At 52.3% G+C, this 14,679-nt stretch overlaps 1 protein-coding gene across 7 annotated transcripts in view; it reads right to left on the bottom strand.

Annotated features, from left to right (window-relative positions):
• Positions 1–14,214, bottom strand: part of ANXA11 (annexin A11) — a 37,299-nt gene extending 23,085 nt beyond the window's left edge. Inside the window, exon 1 of one of the 7 annotated variants that reach the window (XM_082721342.1) lies at positions 13,948–14,214. The gene's annotated coding sequence lies outside the window, so the exon portion shown is untranslated. Of the gene's footprint in view, positions 1–4,618; positions 4,661–9,738; positions 9,832–10,317; positions 10,448–13,471; positions 13,912–13,947 lie in introns of those variants that run through there. The other 6 variants (XM_082721343.1, XM_082721344.1, XM_082721345.1 and 3 more) reach the window with 6 other exon arrangements.
• Between the last annotated feature and the right edge of the window lie 465 nt (positions 14,215–14,679).

The raw sequence follows: 14,679 nt of genomic DNA, 5'->3' as shown, positions 1-14,679 counted from the left end.
TTCCTCATGGTCAGGAGGTTCCAGGGATCCTCAGGTGCCTAGGCTGGCACCTGTTCCCTCTCCCCACACCTACAGGGGAGGAGGGAAGCCAGACACAGACAGAACTCTACACACATAACAGTCACTCAGAGCTGGCTCAGCAATAACCTGGGCCTCCAGCCCCAGCTCAGCACAAACAGGCAGCTTGATTTACAGCTCAGTGCTTTCTGAACTATGTTCTTGGACACCAGCTTAGTATCTTCCAAGTTGAGAACTCAGTGGGATGCAACTTAAAAGGAGAGAGAGATTAGTTGTCCAAAACTTTGGAAAAAGTTGCCTACTGCATCTCCTCCCCAAAGTGCCCATTCATAATAGCACGGTAAGAGGCTCTGAGAAGGGCGCCTGGGTGGCTCAGTGGGTTGGGCCGCTGCCTTCAGCTCAGGTCATGATCTTAGGGTCCTGAGATCGAGTCCCGCATCGGGCTCTCTGCTCGGCAGGGAGCCTGCTTCCTCCTCTCTCTCTGCCTGCCTCTCTGCCTACTTGTGATCTCTCTCTGTCAAATAAATAAATAAAATCTTTAAAAAAAAAAAAAGGCTCTGAGAAGTCCTGTAACAAAGGAGACTGCTTAACTTTATCCCCAAATTTCTCCAGCTAATTAGGAAATCATAACAGTTAACATTTACTAACTACTTTAATATGTGCTAGGCACTCTATTAAGTGCTTTACATGGAATTCAACTTTACAACAACTTTACAAAACAAACACTGAGATTATGATCCACTATTAAGAGATAAGGAAACTGAGGTACGGAGAGATTATAGAACTCACCAGTTACAGGTAGTGAATGACTGAGCCAAGACTCACACCCAGGAAACCAGGTTCCAAAGCCCCAGACTTTTACCCCCATGCTATACTCTACTTCCTCCTGGAGCTCACCTGCCCCGGACACCAGTATCTCAGAAACTGAAAGCGCCAGTTAAGGGACTAGCCTGGGATTAGGAATCAGGATCTCAGGCCTCACTGGGACCCCGGGTACTTCATCAACGGCAGGATAGGCTGGTGGGAAGAACATGAACTCGGAAGCCAGACCGCACAGGTTCAAATCCCTGTCCTGCTCTTTACTAGGTGTGTGACCTTGGGCAGGTTACCTAAGCTTTCTGGGCCTCGGTTTTCCACATGTGTAAAATGGGGATAGCAACAGTTTAATATCAAATATATTCTAATTTCACTTAACCTTTCATGATACCAGTTTCTCCAGTACAAAATAGCAAACAGGAGGACTAGAAGCCCACTTGATAATACTCGGGCTAAGAAACTTGGAGACAGTGTGGGGAGAGAATGGAGAACTGGGGAGTAATGCTAGCGGTGGGGGTAGAGCACGTGATAAGAATCCTGCTGGCCAGTTCCTTCTCCCATACCAAACCCAGTTCTGGAAGAGCAGGTCCTGGGAATGGCTGTGTTGGATATTCCTGTCTCCCCAAGGGGGAATTCACCAACAGGAAACTGGCAAAACTTTCTTTCTTTCCCTTCTGCGTGCCTGGGTGCCCAGTCCATGCCCCAGGAATGGCAGGGGCCAGAGGAGCAGCAGCAAGAAGCAGACAGGGCAGGGGGAGGCCAGGTGCGGGGAGAGAAGCACCTCTGAAAAGGCCTCTTGGAGAAGATTCTGCCTGTGAGGAGGGACCCAGGGAAGCAGCTCCTGCGCCCCTGTACCTGCTGTCAGTACTCTGACCCCAGGTCCTCACCCTGATGGAAATCATGTTCCTTCCTCCCAGCTGCCTTTCTAGACCCGGTCCTTGGGTATTGAGAAGGGGAGCAGCGAGGCAGCAGTGACCACTTTCACACACCAGCTTGTGGTCTCCCTCCCACCCCTCCACAGCATAGCTCTCTCACAAACCTGGCTCCTTCCTGTTCATGGGAGCTTCCCTCTGACACCCCACCAAATGGGCTTCCGGAAGGGCCGACGCTTAGTCACAGGCCAATCCCAATTTGGGATCTCTGAGCAATGGAAAATGAAGGTGAACCCATACATGGTGTCAACACTGGCTCACACCCAAGCCCAGAACGTGAGGAGGCCTTGGGGCTCGGTCCTGGCAGATGCCAAGGTTCTTGTGACAGACAGAGTGGCAGTGACAAGTCCAAGTTGTGGTCAGGTCCTAAGGAAACACCCCCCCCACACACACACAAAAAGAGGAAACTGTGGTTGTGTTTCCAAGTGCAGTGCAGGCTGAGGAGACACAGGTTTGTGTCTCCCTGAGACACCCCTCCACCTGGGGGTGACGACTCCTGGCGACACCACCTTTGCAGAGGGGCTGCTCCCAGGACGGCCCGTAAGCCAAGAAGGAGGATGTCAACCAGGCACTGGGGGTGCCTGAGCCCTGCTGGGGGCGCTTGCTTTGGCCGCCCAAAGGAACGATAAACAAAACGCGATATAGAACACAGAACAGAATACTATTCGGCCTTAAAAAGGAAGGAGATTGCAACAGGTGCTTCGGCAGGGCTGAACACAGGATGTTATGCTGAGAACTCAGCCCATCATGGACAGAGAAACACCGTGTGAGTCCACTGTCGGGAGGTGCCTGGAGCAGCCCAATGCAGACAGAGAGGACTGTAGTAGCCAGGGTCAGGGAGGAAGGGGGGAGCCCGGGGAGCCGCTGTTGGCCACACGACAGTCTCAACATCCTTAGTGCCTTGGAACTACACGCTTTTTAAAAAATGCTAAAATGGTAAATTTTATGTGTATATTTTAAAGATTTTATTTATTTATTTAACAGAGAGAGAGCGCAGCAGCAGGGGAGCAGCAGGCACAGGATCCTAGGACCCCAGGATCATGACCTGAGCTGAAGGCAGATGCTGAACCAGGTGAGCCACCCAGGTGTCCCATGTTATGTTATTTTACCACCAAAATAAGTTGTGTGATTCTAAGCCACTAAGTCTGTTGTAATTTGTTATGGCAACAATACAAAACTTAACACAGACAATAATCTCCTTTCTTCCAAATCCTTCTATGGTGTTCCCTTTGAAAAAGCCTCTGCTTTCCTTGTAAAAAGACCCAGGCACAAGTCTATGTAACTCACAGGAGGCTTTCCCTGACAAGGGAAGAGGAAGGAATAAATTGACTATTCCAACCGAAAAAGGAAGGACCAGGTGCTCACCATTTCTGCAGGTCTGGGAATAAAACCTCCATAAAGCTTTGCTCCCTGGTATTTTATCAGTCAACAAGAATCACCATGGTGAGGCTCAGGCCTGTGAGTGGTTCTGTGTGGCCGGGCCAGACACACCCCGCCAGCAATGCAAACGCTCTGGGGAGGGAAAAGGTTGGCAGTGTGCTCCACCCCGGCGGGACCATCGCACCCCAACCTGCCAGGATCGCACAGCGGGGGGCCCGGAGCTCACTCAGTCCTAGCCATGACTCAGTTCATTCCTACCCACGCCACCCCGGCTCTCATTTCAGATGGGGAAACTGACAACCAGAGAGGAGGAAATGACGTGCCCAGGTGACAGACCAAGATCCTAAGAGGGCTGGCCCAGGACCCCGATCTCCTGCCCCCCACCCAAATAAGAGGTCAATCCAAAAGACAGGATGCCAGCCAGTCACCGCATCTACAGGGGTCAGTCCCGGTTTTATGGGGCTTGAAGCTCACATGATTTTGGGGGTCTTCTTCCAGAAAATGAATACACATCATTGCTAGGACCCCTCCCTGGCAAATAAGGTGCAGGGAGTGGAGGGTCTCCTGAAGTGGAAACTTACATTCCATTATCTTCATAGTAATTCCACCTCTGGGCTCAGAGAGGAACCCAGGGCTGGGCTAGGCTACCTGGGAAAGGAGGAGGAAAAAACCAAAGTCCTGGCCTGCCCCAGGCTTTCCCTCTGCCTGGTGACATAAACACAACAGAGCAGTTGCAGGAAGTTATCCACAAGGGGTTTAAGAGCCATTCCTAGGAAGAATGGAGACTATGGCAGAGAATCAGGAAATACATCCTCTGGGAGAGGAAGGAGGGAGAAGAGTATAGAGAACTGGCTCCTCTGATGGGTCTTGACCAACCTAAGGCTCTTCTGGGCATCTTTCTCCCTCACTTATTAAATGGGTGAGCCTATGAGGGGTGTGTGGTTCTGGGCTTGTGCTGCCCAGAACCTGGGGCTCCACGAGGGTTCTGTAGTTCACATTTATTTCCTGGGGGGGAAGGCGAGCGGCTATAAAAGAGCTGGGCCTGACTTTTAAAAAAAATTTTTTGATGGAAAAATAGGAGATCTGGCAACACAGGTCCTATTTCCTTGCGGTAGCACACAGCTAGGGAGGCAGCGACCACCCCTTCAGCCAGGTGCCTACTGCAGCAGCCCACTGTCCCAAGCTGGGCTATCCCTGCAGGTACCTGCATGTGTAGTCAAAGGCACAGGTGATGTCACCCAGGGCCCTTCCAGTTAAGAGGCAATGAGCCCTATGAAGCCAACAGCCCATCACAGATCCTCTCACAGTGAACTGGGGGAAGGGGGTGGCAGGGAGGGCTAGAACGGAAGGCAGCAGGGAGCGCCTGTTCAAATGGCTTTGGAGAAGCTCAGTCCCTTCGAACCCAGATACATGAGAGGCCCCCCCACCTCACCTAGAAGCCCCAAGAAACCTCTCCTTCAAATAACACTTACCAGCACCTTTCCGTCTAAGGGTGACAAAGTTCCCGGCCAACCTTGTGCTGCTGAAGTGGAAAGAGATCCCCATCAGAGCCTATAGTTCCCAGTAGAGAAGATTCTCTTTCGGATCTCGATCTCAGGCATGGGCCAACCCCTGTGCAGGGGGGATCCTAGGCTCTGCCAAAGGGCCCTGGGCCAAGAGTTACACTAGGCCACAGCAAGCTGACGGCAGGTTCCCAAACAGGACTGCGGTTCACAGTCAGGATGTTATCCTGGCACTTTCTATCTTCAGGACTTTTGTTCAGTTGGTTCCTTCTAACCAGTCTGCCCTCCTTGGCTCCTTTACGCCTTCCTTAAGCCTATGTCAATTTTGGCCTTCCTTTAGCCAAGACAGAGCCCCACCTCCTTCAGGAAGCCCACCCTGATCTCTCTACCCCTAATGACTGCTATTCCTGGAACTTATCAGCACTTGGCCTAATATCCTCTAGTAAATGAACGTTACTCCCCTTTTCCCAGTACCTATGGTCGAGACACGGATTACCTCATTATATATTGCCTCATTCATCTTCACAGTGTTCCTACAAGACAGATAAGATCCCCTCAAGGGAACAGGGCTCAGAGATGATTCTTGGCAAGCCAGAGTCACACCAACTGACGCCAGAGCCAGAATTACTATTTCTTAGGCCTCTCGGTGCAAGAGGCAGAGCCTAGGCTGTAGGACAGGTCTCTCCTCCACCTGCCACTGGCTAGCAGAGGGCTGGGCACCACGACGTGACACCAGTGGACCCTGATTCATCTCTTCCACATCCTGGGTGGCACCTGTTCTGATGGCCTCTTTGGTCAGACATTCTGGTGCAGAGGCTCCAGGAATTCTGGGGGCAGAGAGGAAGACACTTCAAGGACATTCTCTCCTTCCCTCTCACTCCAAGGCAGGATTTCAAGTGTTTTGAGGGTGTACGAACATCCCTAACTCTGCAAGGTAAGTGGCCCTATTCTCTACAGGGATGCAGAGTCCCAGTGTCCCGCCCTCATGGGGATCTGCCTCTCTGGGGCGTGGGCACAGTGCCACAGAAACAAGCCAGAGCGCCCCAGGCAGACCCCCACCAATCCTGACTGTATTTTCCCTCTCACTGAACAAAAAGCCTGCACAAGGTGCTGTTAAACATTGAACTCCCCACCCACAGGCCGTGAACAAAGGCTTGCTGGAGCCTAAGTCAATCATTAGCCAGTCTGTACCTCAGACTGCCCCAGGGCTGGCACTGGGGCTAAACAGCGGAGAGATGCTCCAAACAAGGCAGGCTAGGCTGGGGAAGTAGCAATGGGGTAGTGTTTAAGCCTTACTGGAAGGCTGAACTTGAGCAAGCCAGTTCTGAAAGACACGTCCTAGAAATAAAAAGTCAATTTCCAGTGCCCTGGCATTGGATTACACAGGAATCCTAGAATACTGGACCTGGCAGTGGCCTTCATGAAATCATCGGCTTCAACCAGCCTATTTTACTAAGGTGGGGAGTGGAGGCCCAGAGAGCAGAAATAATCTGCCTGATGTCCCAGGACGGGGTTGGAGGCAGAACACAGACCAGAAGCATGTCTCTTGGCTTCTGGGCTGACGCACTCACAGCCCACACCATCTCCCCTCCACTCAGCTCCCTTCTGGGTGCCAACCCCCTCGCCCCCAGGGCTGGATGGAGCTTCGGAAATGTTAAGACAAAATGAGGAAGGGACCGGACTCTTGGGGGCAGCCTAGAAGGAGCGAGAATCCTCAGTTCATCAGCGAGCAGCAGCAGCAGCTGCTGGCCTTCTGTGTACCCGCCACGGGGTTGGAGGTGGCCATGCCCTGCACTGCCTATGGGCTCGCCACTGTCACCATCACGACATACTATTCTGGTCGTGACAGGCCATTCCCACTTCCTTTTTTTTTTTTTTAAAGATTTTATTTATTTGACAGACAGAGATCACAAGTAGGCAGAGAGGCAGGCAGAGAGAGAGAGAGAGGGAAGCAGGCTCCCTGCGGAGCAGAGAGCCCGAAGCGGGGCTCGATCCCAGGACCCTGAGATCATGACCTGAGCCACCCAGGCGCCCCCCATTCCCGCTTCCTAACCAAGGATTACCAGCTTGGCCGATGGCAAGACTGGAGTTTCAAATTAAACACAGCAGTGGGTGGTGTCCCAGGAACTTCTGGTTGTCCCCTACGACCATCTGCCCCCTCTTACTTGTGGCACAGAACAACAACTGTTGCCTGGCACATGGTAGCCTCCAATAAGGACTAGTTTCCAAGCCTCCCTGGCAACCAGGCAGGGCATGGCCCTGCAAGCCAGCTGCCCTGCACCACAAGGGTTAAGGGAAGGCCCCGGAGGTCCTTCCCTCCGGGAGGGTCCCCACGCGGATGCAACAGCAGGGGTGGCTATCAAAAATGAGGATGTCCAGGCCTCACCCCAGACCTCCTAAATCAGAGCCCTTCAGGGCGGAGGGAGTAGAAATCTGTGTTTTAACAAACTTTCCCAGTTAGTCTTAGATACGCTTATATTCAGAAACCACAGCCCTAGAGAGTGCTGGGGGCAACTCCACACCAGCAGCCTGGTGCCAGGATGACCTCAATGAGCAGACATGGACCCCGGCCTCCAATTTCTGAGGAGAGAGGGGGTTCCTCTCCTAATCCACAGCCAACACTGAATCGTAATGCAGACAGGCAAGGGAAGAGGGATGATGAGAAACCTCCCCAAGTCAGCAGAAATCAGGACAGAAGTAACACCCAGGTATAGAAAATAATAAACAGAAAATAAGATCCAAGGAATAAAATCAAGACGGTCTGGTATGTGAACAGTCTGAATTTGCTATCAAAGACAGAAACCCCCAAATTCGGTTTGCTGTTGCCACTGCCTTCTGCCATCCTCCCACACCCTGGTCATGTGCTGAGCACAAAAGACATATTTAAAAAAAAAAAAAATCCTTTTTTTAAAAAGGATTTATTTATTTGAGAGAGAGTGAGCACAGAGCAGGAGAGGGAGAGAGAGAATCTCAAGCAGGCTCTACGCTCACACTTAGTGTGGAGCCTGATGTGGGGCTCAATCCCATGAGCTGAAATCAAGAGTTGGAAGCTCAACCAACTGAGCCACCCAGGCTGTGGCCTAAGTTGGCCTTGGGACTTTTTTGCGTACTGACGGTTTTGTCATATCCTTTGTGGAACAGAGAAAGGCTGTGTGCTGTCACAAACCAGGAAGGAACAGTGTAACTGCCAGTCAGAGCTGTCCCTGTCTTTGGACACAAAGGAAGGGACAAGAACCACAAAAGAAGAGAGGCAGTGTGGGCCCTGTCCCTGGAGCTTGCAGGCAAATCTTATTTTATCCATCCCTCCTAAGAAGCTGGCTATCCTGGTGACCACTGGGACCGGATTATTTCATGACAACTGGGGTGCTGAGAAGCAGGTCCGGGAGACCAGAGGATCACATACTGACATACTGCGCATAAGCCTGAACTAAAACAGGTCCTGGTGTAAAGCCCCGGGCCGATGCCTGCCTCTGCCTGCCTCTGCGTTTCTGAGCCTTTCATTTACTATCTTACAAAATGCACTTTTTATTTATTTTTGGTCTCTGAAGAAGAAAGGATTCTCCCAGACCTTTGGCAATATGGTCTCCCAATATACAGATAATGTGGCAATGAAGGCCAAAGGCCAAAAGCATTAAAATAAGCAACAAATGATGCGAAGTACTATCTGCACAGATCAGCCTCATAAACCTGTACACATTAAGCATGGATGTCTGGTCCCTACATCGAGAACGAAGGTAAGTACTGCCTGACTTAACTGGAGATTATAGCGAGAATTTTGGGGACCTCTTACAGAATTTGACCGACCAATATGCAAGGAAAGGCAAACAAGCTCAAGTTAACAGATACATCTTACAGTCTGTGACCCACCAGGAATATGTAACCTTTCCTGTCCGTGAGAGCTTCTAGTATGATCATGTACTTGCCACAGAGAAAATCTGGATACCGCCCAGGGAGAAAAAATTTTGCGGATCACATTCACTAAACATAACCCAATAAAACCAGCAGTCGACATTAAAATGTAATCATACTCCCCACAAAACCGGTTACTGGTTAAATTTAGGATCCTGTCTTCTAAAACATCCTTGGATCAAAAGAGATCTACATGGCAGGGCAGCTGGCCAGAAGAACGTGAGACTGTTGACCTCAGGGTCATGAGTCTGAGCCCTGTGTTGGGTGCAGACTACTTAAATAAATAAATAAACTTAAAGAAATAAAAAAAATCCCTGATCTCTGTGGTGGCCATAAAGGAATGGAAAGGCGAGCCTTTCGAAGGCCAAACAGCTAGGGTTGTTACACACAAATGTTGAACTTTACATGTTTTTTAAGTTAAAAAACTAAAAAAATAAGTGAACTAATTTAGAGATTAAAAGTAGAGCAACAAAATAAGCCAAAAGTAAAAAAGAATGAATAGTGATAAAGGCTGGAATTAATGGCCAAGAAGCAGGAAAAAAAAGTGGAAAGGATACAAAAGATTATTATCCGGCTAGCAAATCCAGTTAGAATCCCATTCATAATATCTACTAAAGATGTATTACAAGGCCTGTAATCTGTCCCTGATTTGCAAAAATTAGTATTATAAAAATGTCAACTCTTCCTTATAAATGAATACATTCGATGCCATCCCTATCAGGGCCCTACTCGTTGCTCATTCCAGCACTAGTTCAAATTATAAAAATAGTCAATGGTCCCCATACCCATCAATTAAGGGAAGACTGTATATACCACAGTCCCCCTGCACTATAGATCATTCCACAGTGGCTACCGACCCAGAACACGGCTCACTCAGGGTTACTGCCCCTGATCAACTAATCAAAACCACCAGCTGCGGAATAAGGGGTGCAGCATGAAACCATTCTGTGAGAGAAGCCAACCTTTACAGGGGCACCCGCGGGGCTCAGTTGGTTAAGCGTCTACCTTTGGCTCAGGTCATGATCCCAGGGTCCTGGGACAGATGGAGTCTCTCATCAGGCTTCTTGCTCAGCAGAGAGACTACTTCTCCCTCTTCCTCTGCCCCTCTCCCTGCTCTCTTGCTCTCTAAAATGCATAAAGAAAATCCTTAAAAAACAGCAGCAGCAGCAGCAGCAGCAAACCTTTACAGGTGCCTGTGTCCATACGACACAGGAATTGGCAGGGCTGGACTGACGGCCATCCACACTGCTGATTTCTCAGGGTGGAATGGGAGGATCATCTGAGAAACAGAAATAAACACCCCCTCGGTGTCGGCCTCCTCCTGCATCACCCAACGGCCTCCTCCTGCATCACCCAACGCCTCTCCTTCCCTTCAAAGCTTGTCTATACTCAGCACAGCTGATCCGCACTCCTGCAAATCCTCCGCCCATTCATTCCCATCTGGCTTCTCCACCAGCCTCCCAGCAAAACAGCCACAGCTAACGTGCTGCGTATCCTCCTTATCACTTCCCACAGCAACAGTGGGCACCCGTGGTCACTCCCACCAACTGAAGTGGACTCACCCTGGCTTCTATGATCTGACACTGTCCTGCTTTTCCTCTCCCCTCATGGACTGCTGTTTTTCTAGCTCCTTCCTGGGCTCAGGCTCCTTTACTCAGCTATTCAAGGTGAGTTCCTCAATCTCATCGTGCCCTTTATAGCAGATAAATCTAGACAAAAATGTCTCTCTAGCCCAGAGTCCTCCTAAGCTCCAGACACACCTGACTCCTTGGTACCCCAAAGGCATCTCAAGACGCTCCATGTCCAAAACTGAATTCACAATCATGATCTTGGCCACCTTCCAGACCTGGTTCTCATCCAGTATGCCACATCTCTGGGGAATCCAGGCAGACAACCTAGGGTGGGTGGGGTGGACTGTGCTTTTATGCGCACAGCGCAGGGCTGGGCAAACAGTGGGTACTCACAATGTTGGTTCAACAGAAACATGCCTTGTCACCCACTTCCTAAAAATAGCCATGACCTTTTAGGTGGCCACAGCAAGCTCACATCTGCTACTGCCAGCTGACCCCCCCCCCCCCACATAAACATACTTTTCCCCCTAGAGAGCCAGTCCCAGGCTTAATCTGCCACATGCTCGCCCCCCCCCCAGCCCCCCAGCTAACCCCCTCTGGGTTTCTCCTTTCCACCTTCATTCACATTCCTCTCAGCTCATGGTCCTCCCAGCCAGCCTACCCCCAAGCTCCAGGTGACAAAGGCTGGGGACACCAGACTTCCCTTGCAATTTCACCAACAATTCTTCCCTTCTTTTCTGCTGAGTCCGTGGGACTTTCAGGAGCACAACCCCTGGAAGACCAGTCACTGAGGGATCAGAGAGTCAGGGGCCAACAGTCGGCACACTCCATCCTGTCTCAAGTGTCCTTGCAGTAAAGCACCCAAGAGATCAACACCATCATGATCAAGCCCTGGCTGATCTTAAACCCCCTCCACAAGCATCTTCTCACCAGAATCTGCAAACAACCACATGAGGCAGGCATTTTACCATCTAGAACACTGGGACCTTGTGTGGCTCCACAACTTGTCCCAGTGACCCAAAATGGAGAACTCTGTCTCCTGACTCCTCCATTGTTGCCCTCACCCACTACTTTCTTCTAACAGCGTACTGGAGCCTCTGTTTGGGCCCTATGTACTGTTAGAATCCTCCAGAATACAAGCCACCAGGTAACATCAGACCTCTATTTTATTGGGGGGGAGTTGAGGGGAAGGGGGGTAAGTGGGCCTACTGTGCTATAGTTTCAGCATTACTAGAAAGCTTCACTGAATTTCAACAACTCCTTTTTAAAATGCAAATTCCCAACAAAGAAACTTCAGTTTCTTCACCTTTACAGGTGCCTAAGGGCTGAAAGCCTAAGGGCTTTCCTATCTAGGATCACTCAAATTCCTGAGGCACCAGGGGACAATGGCATCAGAATGTGCTGTAGAGAGAAGTCCAGTAGACCTGAGTTGGCCTGCTTGGCTGTGACTGTGAAGCACACCAGCGCACAGTCTTCCCTGAGTGACCCACCACGGGATCAAGCACCAGGCACTGCCTCAGGCTTAGGCAGAGAGGAAAGGAGGAGGTGAATCCAAGAGGAAGGAGGGTGAACTCCAAAAAGGCCCTGGGTCCTCGGCACAGGTCCCCAGCACTCGACACAGATTTCCTTTCTACATTCACCTCCTGCCTATACCGACTTTGCCTCTCTGTTCTGCAATGAATTCCCAAGAGCCCACACTAACCTATTCTGGCTGGATTCTTACTCCCGTCACTCCAGAGGACCCATCCTCCACGGAATCTTGGCCTTCTAGGTAAGCAATCCAAGACAGGTATCTGTCAGCCTTGCCCTAGCTCTATCTCAGGCTCTCTTTCGTTGCCTACCCAAACTGAGCCTTCAAGGTCTAAGATCAAGGAAAACCTTACTTCCCTGGCCTGCCTCTCACACTCAGCGAAATTCTGCTAGGACATATATTAGGCAGAGCCCATCCTGGGTGCTGTGCAACCAAGGCACAAGTAAGAAACATGAGTAAGCCCCGCCTTCCAAAAACAAAGGACGGGGCAGGGATAAGACATGGGGCCACACAAATACTAAGTAAGGCGACTATGGAGAAGGGATGCCAAAGGAGTGGAGGAGGAGGGCAGCGTGGGCTCAGAGTATGTCTTGTCCCTTCCAGCTCGGAGTAAGCTCCTGGATGGTTCCCAGAAGGGTGGGGAATCATGGGCAGAGATGGGGAAGGAGGACATTCCAGGAGGGCAGAACAACATGAACTAAAACAGGGACTGGCAGGAGAGCAATTCGATTTGAATGGACTTCCAGCTGCATGAAAGAAACAACAGCTATTATTACTGTATTATTATTGCTGACACTTGTGTCCTAGGCCCTTCCCCCATGTAGGTGACATCCACCTAGAGCACAGGCTTTACCCCATGTAGGTGACATCCACCTAGAGCACACAGGTATGGTCAAATAGTCACCAGCTCAGCGCTGTGCCTGGGCGGTATGGTTGTCACGTATTAACTCATTTAACCCTTACAATGCCACCGTGAGGTAGGTATTATCATCCCCACTTTACAGATGAGGAACCCAAGGCACAGAGACTTATAAGAGACAAGAGGGAGGGATGTAGGACCCGGAGGTACCGAGCAACCCATGCCAGGGTAACAGATTTCCCTAGCACCTGTCTTGCCAGGGACCACCTTGAAGCACAGGACGGTGCCTTGAGGGAAGGAGAACTGTTAATCCTCCTGGAATCCCCAACAATGGACTGAAGCTAGGAAGGAATGAAGGAACATAATGAGAGCCATTTAGGAGTGAAGAAAGAGAACACACCTTGAGCCTCCACCTCCAGGACTCAGCCCTGCCCTCCCCTGCAAGTTTTTGTTCCCGTAGTGGGAGCAGAGAAGAGGCGCGCCAGCGCCACTTCACGCTCAGGTCAAGGCAGCCAGAAGCAAAACGTGGGGTCGGGAGAGAGAGCGGCGTCGCTGTCTACCTTGGATACCCAAAGCAAAGCAAGGTCACTGATGGGGGAAGCTGAGAGAAATGTCGCGGGGGTGGGGACGGGGCGGCAACTGTAACCTGCTTGGGCTAGAACTGGCCAGCTTAACTTCTCTCCTCGGAAGGGGAACTTCCCAACTGTCCTTTAAACCAATAAAATGGGTTTCTGCCATTTTAAGCCTTCCACGGGTTACGTAGAGCTCAAGGGGAAAGGCAGAAAGGTGAACACAGCGCCGGGGTAGTTCCGCATTTTCTCAAGGGGCCTTAACAAACAATCTCCAACACCAACAGCTCCCAGGATTTGCATCTTCCCAGTTCAGGAGGAAAGTTCCTGAAGCCAGCCTCCTCTACGGGCCCTCCTTAGCACACGCCCCGGAAGGGCACCTACACTCTTGAGAACTCCGCTGGGTCAGAGGGGCCCGGACCATCGGCCACCCCCATACCAGTCAGTCGCCTTCTGGTCGCAGGTTCATCCGGTCCCAAGTTCACCCAGTCGTCCCACGCCCACCCAGGAGCGGGTGAGGCCCCGACCCCAGCCGCGCAGCACAGTCACGTGGCCCTGGGCACAGGGGGGCGGCCTGCGCACCGCTTACCTCAAAGAGGGCAGCCCCTCGCGGCCGACCAAGCCGGGCAACCTGGCCGACGACCCGTCGGGGGCCAGCCCGACAACCCGACACCAACCCCCCCCCCCAACTCCCCCAACCGCCGTGCTGAGCAACCAGGAAGCCGCAGGGCAGGACCGGGACGGGAGCGGGCGCAGGGCAGTCTGGGGCTCACCGGCCTGGCCGCGGCGCTCTGCCGCCACCCCGTCCCTTGCCGCCGCCCCGCCCCGTGCCTCCGGAGGGCCAGGGAGCCCTCACTTACCCGGCCGCTGGCCACTGATCACAAGGGTGGGGGCCGCGAGGGGCCCCGGGCAGCGGCGGCTGTCTCCGCGGGCGTCCCGGCCGCGGCGCCTCTATCGGCCTGGAGCTCTGTCCCACTCCGGCTTTCGGGGCACTCGGGGCACTCTGGGCACTCGGGAACCGCAACCGTCAGGGCGGGGCCGGAGGAGGAGTGCGCGAGGCGGAAAACCCGGCGGTGGCCAACGCGCCCCGGGGCGGAGCAGCTCGCGCAGGGGACGGGGCGGGGCTAGGGGTGGGGTCGGAGCGCGTCCCCGCCCCCAGGTGATAGCCGGGAGGGCTAACGGGCGGAGAGCTTCCTCCTGGGGCGGGGGGAGAAAATCGCCGGCCTTCTGGCTCTTTTGGGCTGGCAGGGGATCCTGCCGGCTCCAGGAGGTTGGTCAGGGGCTTTCCCGCTCCGCCCGCCGCCTCTGTCGGTCGTGCCTGAGCTACGATCTCGGGGACGGCGTTCTCCAAGCCTCCTCCGGCCCTATGTACCTTTGTTAGCGACTCTCCTTCAGGTAAAGAACACTTTTCACGTTAAAAAGTTCACCCAAGGGGCGCCTGGGTGGCTCAGTGGGTTAAGCCACTGCCTTCAGCTCGGGTCGTGATCTCAGGGTCCTGGGATCGAGTCCCGCATCGGGCTCTCTGCTCAGCGGGGAGCCTGCTTCCCTCTCTCCCTCTCTCTGCCTGCCTCTCCATCTACTTGTGATTTCTC

The sequence above is a fragment of the Mustela nivalis genome (assembly GCF_964662115.1).
Source record: "Mustela nivalis genome assembly, chromosome: 2".
NCBI classification, from domain to species: Eukaryota; Metazoa; Chordata; class Mammalia; order Carnivora; family Mustelidae; genus Mustela; species Mustela nivalis.
Note: the sequence above shows the minus strand (reverse complement) of the source record. Positions and strands in the feature narration are given on the sequence as shown.